We start from the raw sequence: 17,782 nt of genomic DNA on the forward strand, positions 1-17,782 counted from the left end.
TGGACAATTATTGAAAAATGTGTCAATTCCTTGTGGCTACTGATGGGAAATATGCCATCATATGAATTGTCTTTTCCCCATGTCACTTCATCCAAGGCTTGTCCCTTGTTTTCAGGATTTTGAGATTTGTTTTGGCATGGATTTAAAAAAAAATTCTCTTGGGAATTCAGTTTCTTGAAATTGTAGTTTTCCATCTTTTGACATATTTGGAAAAATTTCAGTCATTATTTCTTTAAGTACATTTTCAGACCCACACCCTTTATCTCTCTCATCTCAGGACTTTGATGGCATGCATATTGATCATTCCTGATAGTCCCACAGGTTCCTTAGGCTCTATTAATTTTTTTCCAGTTAATTTTCTCTCTGTTTTTCAGATTGAGCAAATTGTTTTTGTCCTAACTTCAAGTTCACTAATTCTTTCTCCATGGTCTCTGATCTACTATTGAGTCCATCCAGAAAAATGTTCATTACTGTTATTGCATTTTTCAGACCTAAAATTTCATTTGATTCTTTTATATATCTCCCATCTCTCTGCTGTGATTGTCTGTATTTTTTTTTTTTTGTTTTGAGCATATTTGTAATTTATTGCTGAAGCATTTTTTATGACAGCCGCTTGAAAATTCTTGTTAGGTAATTCCAACATCTGATTCATCTTGGTGTTAATATCTGTTGATCATCTTTTCTCATTCAGGTTGTGGTTTTTCTAGTTCTTGGTATGACAAATGATTTTGATTGTATCTTGGACATTTTAGGTATTATGTTGTGAGGCTTTGTATTTCATTTAAATCTTCTGTTATAACAGGCCTTATCTGAAACCATTTGTTGGGTAAAGGGAAATGCTGTCTTGTTATTGCTAGATGGGGTTGGAAGTTCAGGTTCTCCACTTAATCTCCACCAGGGAAGTGGGGAGTGGGGAAGGGAAACTTGTAAGTGCTAGGCAGGCAGAGGTGGGAGTTCAGCTTCTCCACTGAGTTTCCTATAATACCTTTATTGCTGAAATGGGGTGGGAAAACTCCTTATTGTTCCCCACACAGCATCTATGACACTGAGTAGAAATCTCCTTAGTGCTGAGTGGGAATAAAAATCCCAGCTCCCTGCTTGACTTTCTCTGATACCACCCTGAAGGGAGGTTAGTCTGGTGAAAGTGGAAGCTTACACTTTCCATTCAGCTTTTGCTGAAAAGGAGGGAATGAGGGTCACGGTTTGTTCTGTGATGTTTAACTGGGGTAAAGCACTTAATTTGCTAAAATATTTCTTGCTAAGCAGTCCCTTCCTGCTCCTTTGCCTAGAGAGGGCAGGATTTTCATGGGGCTTATTTTGTCTGTGTCCACTGATGTTCCTTGGTTGCTGGCTTTTCCAGCACACAGTCTCTGATATATAATGTAAAAATAAATATCTTGATATCTTGCCACTGTGTTGTTCTTCGCACTCCATGGTCCCTAGATTGTCCACTTTCTTCTTTTGACTTTGCAGAGTCTTCTTATGTTTGCTTTAAGAAACATGTCCCATGTCTGGGTATTTTAGCTTTTATTTAGTGAGAGAAACAGGAAGAAGTATGTCTCTTCCATCTTGTCCCAGCTGGGCTTTACCTTTTTAATTCCTCATAACACTCTTATGAAGCAGGTATTAATGTCATCTCTATTTTATAGATGAAATAACTGAGACCTGGGGAGATCACATAAATTCTAAATAGTAAATTTTGATCTAGAACCAAGAGCTGTTGACTCCTGGTGCAGAGTTATTTTTTTTCCTATGACATGAAACACATCTCCATATGCCCCATGTTTTCTTGATGCCCAATAAAATACCAACAGGACACAGCAAGAGGCTATCAGCTTATCATGAGGCAGCCAAAACAACAGATGTAAAAAAACAAAAACATAAACAAAAAAGAACTAGTGGACTTGGTGTCAGAAAAATGGGCTTGGGTTTGCCAGCAGGTATAGGGTTTCAAATCAGGGAATGTTTGTCACTGACATGTGGGTTTTCTGGTAGGCAATGCCCTTGCTTGCCCATGTCCTTTTGGGCAGGGAATGAGAATCTCTCTCAAACTTATCTTTGTGGCCCTTGTATCTGTTATCCGAGTTTATCAGTAGAGGATCCTAATTCGCAGGCTGAAAAGACAGGGATCGGCAGGCATTTTCAAAGACCAGATGAGTGGCAGAATGTGTAGGCCCCTCTATTTTTCTTTGGTCACTGGTGAGCAGACATTGGGCATGGTTAGAAATGTGCAGGGCTGACCTGTGATGTTCCCTGCCTCTTTATGTTCTTGGAAGCATGTGTCCACTCCTTTTCTGATTAGAAGCTCCACTTCTGTCACTATTATTGTTTACATATGAGGAAATTGAGGTCCAGAGAAGTGAAGTGACTTGCTATAAGTTCTGCAGCTCCTAAATGTTTGTGCATCTGACTCCCTCATGACTGAGAAGCCCCTCAAGGCTTCAGTTCTAAGAGCCGGGCACAGAGTAAAGGCAGAACTTTCATTTTACTCATATTCCTAGATCAATAATGGATGGGATCCAAATGGGGACTAGAACCAACGAGGGAGTCCCAACTTGTGCTCTTGTGTAGAACACAAGCCTGGGATGCAAGCCAAAGGCAAAGATGAAGTGGGGGAGGTACTCTAACCAGCTCATATGACCTTGAAGATCATTGACACCTGCATTCCTACTTACAGAGAGATCAACAGATAGGTAGCCCAAGGTTTGGCATTGGCCCGAAGGGGTATGGATGAAATAGCAGTGGGATCTCTTGCTACCTTCTGTTTAGTGCTTAGGAAATATTTCCTGTAGATGGGCCTTTAGCAACCGTTTCTTCCTGTCCCACTTGATGCCCTTTGAGAGGGACCAAGCAGGTGACTTCATGCTAATTACAAGGTTTCAATTACAGGGCCCAGACAGTGGCTGAACAGACATATCTCATGTCATATCTTTTTAGAGCCAGCCGAGCTTATATATGTGCTGCTAAATAGAAATATTGTTATCGGATAAGGTTCATAATAAACTGCTGCTTAGTCTGAGCAGGGAGCTGCTCAGGAGACAGGAGGAAGACGATTCATCTGGCTCCTCCACAATGAGGCTCTGGGTAGCATCCAATAACCCCAGCAATTTGTTGCACATGGTCTCTCTCTCTCTCTCTCTCTCTCTCTCTCTCTCTCTCTCTCTCTCTCACACACACACACACACACACACACACACACACACACATACACAGAACAATTCTCTGACGTTTTCCTCCATGACTGGGCAGGAATGGAGCTATTTTATAACATTCTAGAATGACTGGTGAGTTACAGGACTCATTGTATCTCCATGGTGGGCACTGTAGGGCAGAGGATTTAACATCAGACTTGAATAAATGCAAGAAAGAATTATCAAAATTGTCACATAATTATTAGATCAAAGGAGAAAAAAGTAAAATGAAACCCTGAGGGAAGGGTCCGTCTTCACTGAGTAGCCATTCAGGCTTGTCCTGAGCAAGGCAGGTAGCAGGGTTCCTCTTGCTGATCAAAGCAAGTCAGGTTCTTCTGTCTGATCATCTGGCCTAAAGCCCATCCTCCAGGGCCAGGACTCTAGGAGCAAGGCCTGGAAGGTGCTGTGTCCCTCTGGGGGCTGGCCAGGTTGGTGAAGCAGCATACGAGACTAAGGCTATCCTCACAGACCACTCACCCTGACTCTCTGGGTGTGCCACCTGAAGATGGCTAGGCTTACTGGCTCGTGGCTTTAGGAAACCTGAGTGATAGGAAGTCTAGGAGAAAGGAGCTGGTGCTGTGATGACAGCAGGGCATCGCCTTCATTCAGCTAAGTTACCACTCACTAAGTATAGGCCACATGCCAGAGCTTGCATAAGTATATAGGGTTTTCTTGTGCCTTCATAACCAACTCGCCAGCAAGATTTCCTGTGACAAATCACCACATACTTGGTGACCTACAATAATAGAAATTTCTTCTATCACCTTTCTGGAGGCCAGAAGTCAAAAATCAGTATCACTAACCTGAAATCAAGATGTCAGCAGAGATGGGCTCCCTCCAGAGGCTCTAGTAAAAAAACCTGTTCCTTACTTCCAGTTTCTAGTGGCTGCTGGTTTTGTTTGGTTCAATGACTGAATATTTGTGTTCCCCCCTTACCAATTCTCATTCGTATGTTGCAATCCTCACTCCCAGCGTGATGGTACTAGGAGCTAGGGCTTTTCCTAGGTGATTAGGTATGGGAGCAGAGTCCTTAGAGAGCTCCTGTGTCCACTTTCTGTCATGTGAGGATACAAAAAGTCAGCTACCTGCAACCTGGAAGAGGGCTGTCACCAGAGTCTGACCTTGTTGGCACCTTGATCGTGGACTGCCAGCCTCCAGAACTAAGGACACTTGTAATTGTAATTATGGTCCATCTGGACAATCCAGGATAATCTCCCTAACTCGAGATCCTAAAATTAATATTTTTTCCATATAAGGTAATGTTCACAGGTGCTGGGAATTAGAGCCTGATATCTTTTGAGGGACATTTTTCAGAGGGGCTGTTGCCAGTTCTCTGGGGGGTTAAGGTGGGGAATAGCTTCCAGGCAGAGGTATAATGGAACTTTGTACAGTTGGGCATTGCTGGGCTGCAGGGCTTCACTCAGAGATGTAGTGAGAGAGTGTTGTGCTCTAAAATCTGAGTCCATGTTAGATCCTTCTCTGTGCCTCCCACCAAAGAGCCCAGCCCAGAGTCAGGACTCAGGTGGGCTTGGAAGGAGAAATGGAATGGAAGATGAAGGAAAGATGGTGGATAGATGTGCAAATGGAGAGCTGGTGAGACCCAGGAACATACTGGAATCCTTCTGCCATTCATCTGCATTTCCACAGATCCAGATGGCTCCGTTATTTCCTGGTCACTTTTGTCCTCATTGCATTCTCATTGGTTCTGCTTGTTACTTCTGATTCTGAGCCAAAATGCTTTCAGAAAGCAATCACCAATCTCCACAGCTCTACTTACCAAACCAGTAAAGATGGAGTCAAACGTGACTAAGGGGCTGTACTCTCCTTCTGCCTCTCCCCAGGGCTACAGGGCAGCTTCCCAGACACTTGTCTCCCTTCCTTCCTCCTTCTCTTCCTCTGTAAGACAAGGCCCCAGTGCTTCCTCCTATAGAGAAGCCTGGCTTCCAGGGGAGCCACCTCTCTAAGTCTTTTGCATTTCACTTCAGTGTGGTTGCAGTCCTGGCAGAACTGAATTCCGGCTTTTCTTTTCCCCAAGAGCATGTCCTGGTCTCCAGGGAACCCTCGCCACCTCTACTGAAATTCAAACTCAATGGCAACACTGTCATTGGAAGAAAGTCCCTCTCATTCTTAGATGCTTAGTTCTGTTTAGACTCCCCTCTTGGTCAGAGGAGCCGAGGTGATCTGTCTCTCCTGCTGGCAGAATCTGCTTCTGAAGGGATTTCTGTGTTTTGAAAATCTCCTGAAGCCATTATCCCTCAGCTGTACCCAGACAACCTTTGCTGATCAGTTTCACCTTGTGGATCTGAGCCTGAACCCCATATGTCCAAGGGAGGCAGAATATGTTTCTAGAACAACTCCTCTAGGAGTCCATGTTTCATTCTTTTTTTGAAAGGAAAATGAAGTTTTACTGCTTTGCTAGCAAAGGAAGCACACAGGGGACTACTGTCCCAGAGGTTGTGATTCTTCCCATCAGGGAGAACACCATGACTTATTCTTAATAGCAAGCAGGGGTGGCAGATATAGCTGAAGGAATACAGGCTCTAGAGCCACACAGAGAGATGCTTGGCTCAGTCGTCTCCATGCTTGCTGTGCGATTTCACGTAAGTCACATACCTTCTCTGAACCTCACATTCCTCATATGAAAATGGGGTGCAATGGTTCCTACCTTACAGGGTTAATGTGAGAACTGAATAAGGCAATGAATGTAAGTGAATGCAGAGTCCTTCTCTGTCCTCCTCTTGAACTTCAGCTCCTGGCAATGAACCTTCAGAAGGGTAAGCTCCCCAGGGCAGAATCCCCTTTCCCAGGGACAACTTTGGAGCCAGCCATGGAGGGGTATGCACAGCAAGAGTGGTAGAAGGAACAGGGCAGAAGGCTAGGGAGAAGATGGGCTAATGATAGGGATGAGTGGGAGTAGGGCCCAAAGGGCACATACCTCTGGTGTCATGTCACCTTCTTTTCCTGCATGGTAACCTGGAGTTTGTATCCAGGGTCTATGAACTCCTTCCTTAGAATTCATAAATCCTCCAAGACCACATACACATTGAATTAGCAGGGTTCTCCAGAGAAACCAAGCCAATAGGTGCTTATCTATCTCCATCTCTCCATCTATCTTTCTCCCTTTATTTATTTTAAGGCTTTGATTCATGTGATTATAGGCTGGCATGTTTGAAGTCTACAGAGCAGGCAGGCAGGTTGGAGACTCAGGTAAGAGTTGATTTTGCAGTCTTGGATCGAAAGTCTCAGGTCAAAAAAAAAACAAAACAAAACAAAGAAAAACCGTGGGCAGGGCTTCTATGTTGCAGTCTGGAAGATGAATTCTGTGGTTGGGAAGCACATGCTTGCTCTTGAGGTCTTCAAATGACTGACCAAAGCCCATCCACATTTTGTGCAGGGTATAGTATCCTTTACTTGAATCAAATGATTGTTAACATTAATCACATCTGGAAAACACCTTCACAATAACGTCTAGGTGGATATTCCACCAAACAACTGAATACCATAGCCTAGCCAAGTGGATGTACATAATTAACCATCATGGGATCTTGATGTTGGGCCATTTCCCAATGTTCCTGGCTGCCTGCAACTTGTCATCAGATAAGTGTGGACAGCAGTAGTCTAGATGCTCCTTTCTCTTCAGATACGAGTCACATCACCACAATGTGACTACACACTGGGGATTGAATTCCTGTTTATACTTGAAACCCCATCTTCCTGACCATGTTTTTGCTATATGGTAGGGCACAGGAGATGGAGGCCAGTAAGAGAGTTGTGTTCTTACACTCTCAATACTTCTCTCTCTGGAAATCCCCTCTTGCCCCTTGACCTGGTAAGTAACTCCTAACCTTTCTCTTCGCCTCCTGCCCTTGGTATTCATTCAGTTGGGTCCAATCAGTTTCCTCTGATGCACACGCTCAGTGTTTCAGCCATGTTGGTTTGTGAGCAGTCCTGGACCTAGAATATGAAGGGTTCCTTGCAGCTCAAGAAACAGATTGACATCCAGAAGCTCAGGGTTTTTAAAAATGTCTCTGCAGGTCACTGTCCCTTACTCCACCCATATAACACATATAACACACACACACACACACACACACACAAGAAGCTCTCCAACTGCCATGAAGAATGTTTTCAGGCCTTCAGGGTGTTTGGACTTGTATTCTATGACAGGTGCAGGGGGCTGGGTTCCAAATGGAGGGTACATTCCACTGGGTGAGGTCTGAAGTGGACCACAGGGGATTTTTGTCTTAATATACCAGGACATGGCAACGTGCTAGATGTGGGCAGGGAGTTCTGGGTGTTTTTCCACTTGCTTTTGGCAGCCAAGAGCAAGTGAATCCTGCGAAAACATTTGACTCAACACAAGAGGGCTGTAGAAACACCAAGAAAGGCCCAAATGATTGTATAGTAAGATGAGAAAATTATCCCAAAAGATATCCATAGAATCTGTGAATATCTGTTATGTGGCAACAAATGCTGTGTAGATCACATTAGAAATCATAAGATGCAAGATCACCCTGAGTTTTCCAGGGGGGTTCCAAATGTAATCACAAATGTCTTTATGAGGAAGAGATGTCACAGTCACACAGAGAAGCCAAAGGGAAGTTGGAGACAGAGGTTCTTGTGATGCAGTTTTTAAAAGCCAAGGAATGCCAGCAGCCACCAGTGACTGGAAGAGGCAAAAAACAAAATGTCCCCTAGAGCCTCCAGAGGGAGTGTTGTCCTGACAGCAACTGGATTTTGGCCCAACGGTGCTGATTTTGGACTTTAGCCTCCAGAACAGTGAAAGAATATTTTTCTGTTGTTTTAAGTCACCTAGTTTATGGTATTTGTCACAATAGCCCTAGCAAACTAACATGGGTGATTGATGTGAATATCCTTCTCTGGGAGAAAGAGGGAAGAACATGAACTGGCCATACCAGGAGGGCCCATGACAATATTCTTCATCAGGCCTCTTTTTTTGTGTGACTATTAGGGTATTTTTTAAAAAAAATTTGTTTTAATTACTTATACATGACAGTAGAACACACTTTGACACATCATATGTAATGGAGTATAATTTCTCTCTCATTCTTCTGGTTATACATGATGTAGAATACCACTGGTGGTATAGTTATACATGTACATAGGTAATAATGTCTAATTTATTCTACTATCCTTCCTATCCCCCTACCCCCGCCTCTCCCTTCAATCCCCTCTACCTAATATAAAGTAACGATTCAGGGCTGAGGTTGTGGCTCCGTGATGGAGCGCTTGCCTCTCATGTGTGGGGCACTAGGTTTTGATCCTCAGCACCACATAAATGAATATAAGAGGGACATTGTGTCCATTGACAACTAAAAAAAATTTAAAAATAAAGTAACTATTCTCTAGCTCCCCACCCCTTATTGTGAATTAGCATGAGTATATTGTGAATTAGCTTCTGTATATCGGAGAAAACATTTGACTTTTGTTTTCTTGGGATTGGCTTATTTCACTTAGCATGATATTCTCCAGCTCCATCCATTTACCAGCAAATGCTATAATTTCATTTTTCTTTAATGCTGAGTAATATTACACTCACACACACACATATATACCACACAAAGAAATACAATTAAACAACAAATATAAGAAAAAAATGTTCAACATCTTTACAATTAGAGAAATGAAAATCAAAACTTCTGTAAGGTTTGATCTCACCCCAGTCTGACTAACAATTATTAAGAATACAAACAACAATAGGCGTTGGTGAGGATGTGGGGAAAAAGGTTCATTCACACATTACTGGTGGGATTGCAAATTGGTGCAGCCACTCTGGAAAGCAGTATGGTGATTCCTCAGAAAGCTTGTAATAGAGCCACCATTTGACCCAGCTATCCCACTCCTTGGCCTATACCCAAAAGACTTAAAATCAGCACACTACAGTGACCAGCCACATCAATGTTTATAGCAGCTCAACTCACAATAGCTAAACTATGGAACCAACCTAGCTGCCCCTCAACAGATGAATGGATAAAGAAAACATGGTATATGCATCAGGTCTCTTGATGGGGAAGTTTGAACAGAGAAGAGAACCACCTCTCCAAGGGTCCACAATGGGGCAGTGACTGACTGAGGCTAACTCCAGTCTCCTGCCTCCTGGGACAGGCCGGGGTGTAGCATGCATGCTTTTTTTTTTTTCCTAGTGCTGGGGATCAAACACAGGGCCTCAAAAAAGTGTGTTTTATATGGATCCAAAACCCCAGCCCTATTCTTTCCAAGAGATTTGGCTTCCTGACTTCTCCTTATCTTACCCTCTCCTCTCCCCAGGGGCTACCTGTGGCTTCCCCAGCATCAGTCTTTACTAGAAGGAAATGCCTCTCTAATTTCTGTCCTTCTGAGTGTCAGGGTCTTCTAGCTTCCTGTGCACAAGACCAGGATTCCTCATTCTCCCAGTCCACATGCTTCTGCCTGACTTCCCCTTACCTGGCTCCCTGGCCCTGCATATTCTGCTCCCACATACCATTTTTCTTCTTACTGGCTGTTGCTTTCTCACCAGCAATCTCTTGGTTGCCACAAAGAACACACTTCAGTACCACCAGCACTAACACAAAAACTGACTTCTGACTGCAGTTTCCAGCCAGGCCAATGCCAGACTGCCATTTTGTAGGCTGTTGTCTTGGTGGATATTCTCTCTCTCTCTCTCTCTCTGCCCCTTCACTGCATTGCTGCCCACTGGGTGGTATTCAGCAGGCTACATAATGAAGTGTTGTTCAGTCAAGAGTTGGCCACCGGGGAGACCAAGGCACTAACATACTGCCAAAGACCACTGCCTTCCAGGCCCTCACCACCCAAGTGCCATACCAGTCAGCCATGAAGAGTTGGAAAGGGTGCTGCTATTCATTTAAAAATAAAAGCCATTTCCTAAGAAAGATGCCAGTTCTCTTGTGGAAGATTAGCATTTATTTCTGGATTTTAATGAGTAAATTTCTAGAAAAAACAAAGCCCAGACTATGAATAATAAGGGTGACCTTATGCCCAAATGAACTCTGACTGACTCTTTGGATTTTTCACATATAAGGTTCTTATATGTTAAAAAGACACACTCTTGTCTGACACCCAGCCTTCTCCACAGATGCCAGAGCAGCTGTCAGGAAGACCCTCTCATTGCCTTCATTTTACAAGGGTGGTCTGAGCTACAGAGGTGAGGTTGCTTCTCAAGGTACTCCAGCTTGGAAGGCCACAGTGGGGACTCCAAGTCAGGTGCTCATGGTCGCTATTCAAAACTCGTTCTGTTGCCAGTCTGGTGAGGCTCCTTTTAGTACTATGGTAAACTCTGTGCTTCCAACGAGTACCCCAACCCTACCTTTCAAAGCACTGAGTTATGATTAAACCCATGGTCAACTTGGTCTTTGTAATGGTTTGGTTACAATGTGCCCCCTCAAAAGCTTATGTATGAGACAATGCAAGAACATTTAAAGGTAAAATGATTAGATTATGAGAGTTGTGACTTAATCAGTATATTAATCCACTGATTTGGATTAGTTGAGTTGTAACTATACGCAGGTAGGGCGCAACTGAAGGAGGTGGGTCACTGAGGGCTTGAAATGGGGGTTTATATTTTGTTCCTAGGAAGCTGAGCACCCTCTCTGCTGCCTGGTTGCCATGTCCTGAGCTGTTTTCCTCCACCACACCCTTCCAACCATGATGTTCTTTCTCACCTCAGGCCCAAAGCTATGGAGACAACCGACCTTGGACTGAACCTCTGAAACCATCAGCCATAATATGTTTTTCTTCTCTTACGTTGTTCTAGTCAGGTCTTTTAGTCACAGTGATGAAAAAACTAAAATAGCCTTGAAAATGACCTGTGAGATAGCAGAAACTTCCACCTTTTGGCAGTTTGGCTGCTATCAAGTGCTTCCATGTAAGGAGTGTCAATATACTTCTGCATGCTTCTATAATTAGTCTCTTCTGGGCCTAATGGTATAACTCTGGGCCCACAGTCTCAGATCTGACCTCTGGAGAACTGAGAGTATTATTCAAGATTCTCATGCCCACCTCAGATGCTATGGGCTCAGGACCCCATCCCATCTAGTACCTGTATTCCAAGAATAGTGGTATTTGTCCCCAGGCCTCAGTAACTCAGAGAGCACTGACCCATACACAGCCTGAGTGGTAGCAAGATTCCCACATCTTTCATTCTGGGGACTCTACCTCTACTAATGTGTGCTTCTTCAGTTAGGCTCTCCACAATTTTTTTTAGTTCATTCCCCAATCTCCCACACTGACCAGACTGGCTGAATTTGAGCACTTGTCCCACATGTGAGTCCTTATTCCTGCAGGTCTCTTCCATGGGATGACTTCTGCTCTGCTAAGTCAAATTTTTTCCTGGTCTTTATGAACCAGGTTTGGGAGCTGCCTTTCCAGATTCTTTAGAGTTTATTTTATCTGGTTCCAATCCTTTAACAAATTCCCCTTGCATGATTTCGTATCTGTTGCATGTCCATGTGTTTGTGTTGATTCTCCTACAAGCTTGGAGAGCAGAGACTAAGCCTTCCAGCTCTTTCCAGCCAGCTCAGAGCATGAAATGCTGCAGGTACTTAATAAATGATAGCAAAAATAGACTTGACTAAAGGTTAGAGTGACCTTTCTCAAATTGAGCTATGCCCAAATGAGACACAAATGCAGGTTTCTCAGACTGAAGATGAGGCTTGGGGTCAGGCCTTGAGTAGCTCCCAGGTCCTGCTTCCCTCCTCACTCAGCTTTTGGGGCAACTTGACTTAGACCTGAAGGTCCCAGCTTCAGGAATATGTGAGTCCCCTATAAGACCCAGAACTGTCTTGATTGTCCAGCCCAGATTATTCCATGTCAGGTCACACACTGGATCTCTTCACGTGCTCCCTGCTTATGCGCGGTTGCCTGCCTCTACATAACTGCTTTCAGTGAGGCCAGCACCTTTTCCTACTCCACTAGGCCTCCTTATGATGATATTTGGAGGCAATTGGGATTAATGACATTAGAAGAAGAAGTATGAGAGAGCTTGTATTTGTTTTTGGTTTTTTTTTTTGGAACTGGGGATCAAATGCAGGGCTTTACAAATGCAAGGCAAGTGTTTTGCCACTGAACTACATCCCAACCCTTATGTTTGTTTCTCTCTCTTTCTGTCTTATAAAGTGAGAAGACAGTCATCTACAGGCAAGGAAGAGTACCCCTCAACTAGGAACCTACTGGCACCTTGACCTTGGACTTCCATCCCTGATCATTATGAGAAAATAAATGTCTGTTATTTGAGCTGCCCAGTCTATGGTACTTTTTTATGAAAGCCTGAGCTAGGATAGGAGCCTAATTGCTCCATGGTCCCAGCTACTCCCAGCCTGCAGTAGGCTGAATAATGCCCCTCTCCTCTAAAGTTGATCATGCCCTAATCCCCAGAATCTATGAATGCCAGTTTATATGGTAAAAACAGAATTTTTTTAAAATGATCATTTTTATTGAAAACACTTCCTTGCTCCTTACAATCAGTTGATTTCTACTTCCATCTTCTCTCTTTAGTCCTGCAGACTGTTATAAAACATAAACTCTCGAATAAACTCTTTTTTGTATTTTTTCCCACATTTTTATTATAATTGTACATATTGATAGATTTGTTGTTACATATTGGTGCAGGCACACAATATAGCAATATAATTTGACCAGTATCACTCCCTCGCATTCCCCTGTCCCTTCCTCCAGCCCCTGGGTCCCTTTCCTCTACTGATCTCTCTTTGATTTTTAGGAGATCCACCCCACCTTTCTCTTCCTTTTTCCTGCCTAGCTTCTGCATATGAGAGAAAACACACCACCTTAACCATCTGAGTTTGACTTATTTCACTTAACATGATGGTCCCCAAAGAATTAAAGGCATATAACCACAGGGATACATGGATACCCATGTTTATAGCTGCACAATTCACAATAACCAAACTATGTAGCCAATTTAGGTGTATGTCAACAGATGAATGGATAAAGGAAATGTGGTATATATACACAATAGAGCTTTATTCAGCCATAAAGAAAAACGCAATTATGGCATTTGCAGGAAAACCAATGGAAATAGAGACCACCACGTTAGGAGAAAGGGAATTTGCAGATGTATTTAAATTAAGGATCCTGAGATGAGGAGATTATCTTGGATTATCTGAGTAGGCTCATTATAATCACAAGGGCCCTTGAAAGAGAAAGAGGGAGGCAGAGGGGTGCAGTCAGAGATTTAAAGACAGTATGATGCTGGCTTTGAAGAAGGAGTAAGGGCAGGGTGGGTTGGGGAGAGGCATAAGCCAGGAAGGTTTTAGAAGCTGAAAAAGGCAAGGAAATGGATATTCCCCTGCAACCTTCAGAAGGAATCAGCCCTGCCAACACTTGTGTTCAGACTTCTGACCTCCATGATGGAAGAAAATAAATGCGGGTTAGGGTTGTTTTAAACCACGAAGTTTGTGCTAATTTGTTACAGCAACCATAGGAACCTGGCACCCATCCCCTATGTCCGTCTTGCTCTCTGGCACTGGCCTTCTCTCCTGAGAATGTGTTGGCCCATATCTCCTCTCTGACACCAGTCTCTCTCCCCAGCTAGTGCAGGGAGCTAGTGGTCAGCTAGCCTGTGGTTCAAGGACATGTAACCACAGCCATTTATGAGACAAGCACCCAGAGGCAAGAGATATTTAGCTTCCTGGTCCTAGTTGTGGAACCTCAGGGAGTAGACAGTTGGGGGCAGAAGTATGCAGGCCAGACTATTGAATGGAGTTTGGTAGTATCTTTCTCAGGAGAACTTTCTTCTATCTTGCCTGGGGCCTGGGCCCTGGTTCCAAGGAAGTTTCCACATCTAGTGATGCTGAGTGAGCTACTTTGGGACCCACCCTCCCACAGATGACAACTACAGATTCTGGAAAAACACATACAAATAAAACAAAATGCACCTGAATGCAGTAGAGAGCTACAGAAGGCTGACAGATTCTGACATGGAGTCAACCCCTGGAACCAGGGAAGATTCCTATTTGCATAGCTTCTGGCATGGAGAGCCCCACTCTGCACCTCAAAGGGTGCCTACATTTCCTAGGGAAACTGACAGTCTTTCTGGTCTACACAACAAAAGAACCATGTTCAGGACAATCCCAAGTACTACAAAGCGAGGGGGAATCTCATAGCCAACAGAGGCAGATTTTCTATATAAATACTGTCAAGTATCTAACTGACCCCTGAGCTGTGCATGCATGAGAAATGCAGGGTGGGGTTTGAGGAAGTTTGCTTTTTTTAGTATACCTTGCCTCTCTCTGACAGTGAACACCTACCATGAGTCAGGCTTTGTGACAGAATGACAGGAAGTTTTGGTCCCAATTTCATTGGAAGCAGAGTCTCACAGCAATGTGGACTGTCCTGGGCAGTGAGATCCCAGAGAGCAGGGGTGAAGGAAAAGGGTCATGAAGCCAGAAGCTTGTATATTGGGAAGGAAGGAGAAAGGGGAAAAATGAATCCAGGGGCTCCTAACTTCCATTGTTCAAGGACTTGCCACGCAGGGCCTTCCCTCCTCCTCCTTTCTGGGTAGGCACAAATAGCAGCAAGCAACTGAGCCTGTTGTCATTCATGTGGATGCTCCCTCCCCCAGGGAAAAGATTTAAATTGGTGTTAAGGGGAGCTTACTGGGCAATTCTGGTGGGCACTCAGAAGACCAGAATGCCCACACAACTGTGGACAGTAAAGACAGGGCTCAAGAGGTTTCAAAGCAAAAGGAAACTCTAGTGGTGATTGGACTACAGGCCATTGGTGTTATATTCTCAAATGTAGAAATTTTTTACATTTGGCCTGTGTCCTGAAACTTCCTTTGAGGCTGATTTTAAAAAAAATAATTTTAGTTGTGGAAGAATGCAATACCTTTATTTTATTTATTTTTATGTGGCACTGAGGATTGAACTCAGTGCCTCACACATATAGGCAAGTACTCCACCACTGAGCTACAACCCTAGCCCCTTTGAGGCTGATATTAGAAGTGATAGACTTACTAATCTGGTGGAAGAAATTTCTAGACAGCATAGTATTAAGGCGTTGGCATGGTTATTGCTGGAAACTTTTAGTCAAGTTTATTGTGCTATTGTAACAGTGGTCCACTTTATGCTTTGAATGTAGCCCTTGCTGCTCTCACTGCAACTTGTTTTTGAAATGGACATGTTTCCTTCTCTTCCTCTCTCCCTCCTCCTCTCTGATCTCTCCCTCTCCCTAATCACAAGGGAAACAGGGTTACCTTTCTTCCCCATTTTAGTCAGTATTATGTCTCCTTGAGCACACACCCAACATAGGAACGAAGTAATCCAGACTTTGGGGATGGCACCAGAAGAGCTCAGAAATGACTGTCTCCCAAATTAACAAGTGAACTACAGCTCCAACAGAGAGCACGTGGAAAGTAGCCTTTGAATCACCTCTTTAAAAGCCCCCTGTTCCTGCTGATGGGCAGAATCACAGCCTCTGGGACAAGAGTTCCCTTTGTTTCTCCTTTGCCAGCAAAGCAATAAACCTTCTTTTTCCTTTTCCTCAAAATCATGTCCTCATGATTGGATTGGCATCAGGGATAAGGACTGAGCTTTTGGCAACTATATTCAGGAGCAGAAAGCAGAGAAGAAAAATTCGAAAAACTTTGACATGAAAGGTGGGAGTAAATCTGGGGCTAAGGAAGTCACGGTTGTTGAAGACATTTATGCCATTAAAGAAATGCTAAAGATATTGCTGAAGACAATATAGCAAAGACAAAAAGACCACATCTATCTCGGGCTCAAGGGAGAAAAAGTAAAATTTCCTTTGAAAAGAGACTCATGGGGTACCCTACCTGCACAAAAGGGCCTAGGAAGTTGTCTCACCATGCTCAGGCACTCAGAGGCTGCTACAGCCATGGTCCCTGTAGGCTTAGTTACTATTCGAGATGTAAATTAGTTTTGATTTTTAAAGGAGCTCACAGTGCAAATCTGTCTTGAGTCTTAGAGGAGACTTTGAACTTGAACTTTTGGGCAATGCTTAACTGTTGAGACTATGCACACTCTTGGAAATGAACTAAATGTATTTTACATTGTGAGAAGAGCATGAGCTTTTGAGGGCCAAGGAAGGAAAGTTATAGTTTAGATATGAGGCATCCTCCAAAAGTTCATGTGTAAGACAATGCTTGAGAGTTTAGAGGTGAAATGATTGGATTATGAGAGTCTTATCCGAATCAGTGAATTAATCCCCTGACAGGGATTAACTAAGTGGTAACCAGAGCTGGGTAGGGTGTGGCTGGAGGAGGTGGGCATTAGGGGCGTGGCTTTGGGGTATATATTTGTATCTGGACAGTGGAATCTCTCTCTCTCTGCCTTCTGATCACCATGTGAGCTGCTTCCCTCTGCCACATTTTTCCTCCATGGTGTTCTCCCTCACCTTGTTCCCTGACCTGGCTGTCTTTGGACTGAGACCTCTGAACCTGTAAGCCCCCAAATAAACTTTTACTCATAAAATTGTTCTTTCTAGGTATTTAGTAATAGAAGCAAAAAAGTGACTGAAAAGTGCATTATAATTACACGTAATTATGGAATTCATGGTGAAATATTCGTATATGCACATATCATAGTTTGGTCAAATTTGTTCTCCAGAACCTCCCCTTTCCTTCCTCTCCTTCCTTCCTCTGGTCTCTTTCCTCTATTCCCCTGGACTCCTGAGAAGTTTTATTTGTTGTGTGTGACTTTGGCACATGCCTTCATCTCCTGAGCATTGCTTTCTTGTCTATGATTAGGAGACAAGCGGCTTTTTCTGCTTGTTCTAGAAAAATCAGGATCCAGAGCAAAGGGTCAATAGCTGTTTTAGCTCAAGTCCTGCCTACCTGACTGCACTGACTGAATTTGAAGGCCCCTTACAGGGTCTACCACTTATGCAACCTGAAGTTAGGCCTCCTCTGTCTCACAGGCCCAACCCTAATCTGTATCCAAGACCCAAATTCCAGTTGATCCTGAGAGAATGTTCCTCCATCAGACCTGGGGCCTCCAGCTTTCAAGATGGCCCAGTTCCTCAGTCATTCCCTCAAAGGCAAAGCATTGAGAGTTGACAAAATACATTGACATTCATTGTCATATTGGGTCTAATAGCCTTCTTTTAATGGAGGCAAGGCAAAGAATTTTACCTACTTGTGGTAGATCAGGCAACTGAGGTTCAGATGTGTTGAATGGTTCAAGGCCATACAGCCCACAGGTGCCTGAGCTGTGACTTGAACCTAGCCCTTCTCCCTGCCCTGTCTCCTTGTCTCCCAGTCCTGTTCCTTGGAACTACTGTTTGCCTATATCACCAACAGTGACCAGGCAAAAACTCTTGAGCTCAAGGTTTCCAGGCACACTTAGGTGCCCTTCCTCCCACCCTGCTAGACCTGCACCAGTGCCAGATACTGTTCAGCAAACCAAAATGGTTATAAGACTGAAATAAATGTCCTCATTTTGAATCTCAGAGTCTTTTCAGATAACATCATCTTGTGTGGCCCCAAGAGGCTCCCACTTGCTCCTACATACTGGGACGGAACAAGCCCAGGTAATTGCCTCTTCTGGGTAAAGACCAATTTGTCCAGGGAAATGAGCACAGTTGATGTAATCAATTAA

The sequence above is a fragment of the Sciurus vulgaris genome, assembly GCF_902686455.1.
Source record: "Sciurus vulgaris genome assembly, chromosome: X".
NCBI lineage: Eukaryota > Metazoa > Chordata > Mammalia > Rodentia > Sciuridae > Sciurus > Sciurus vulgaris.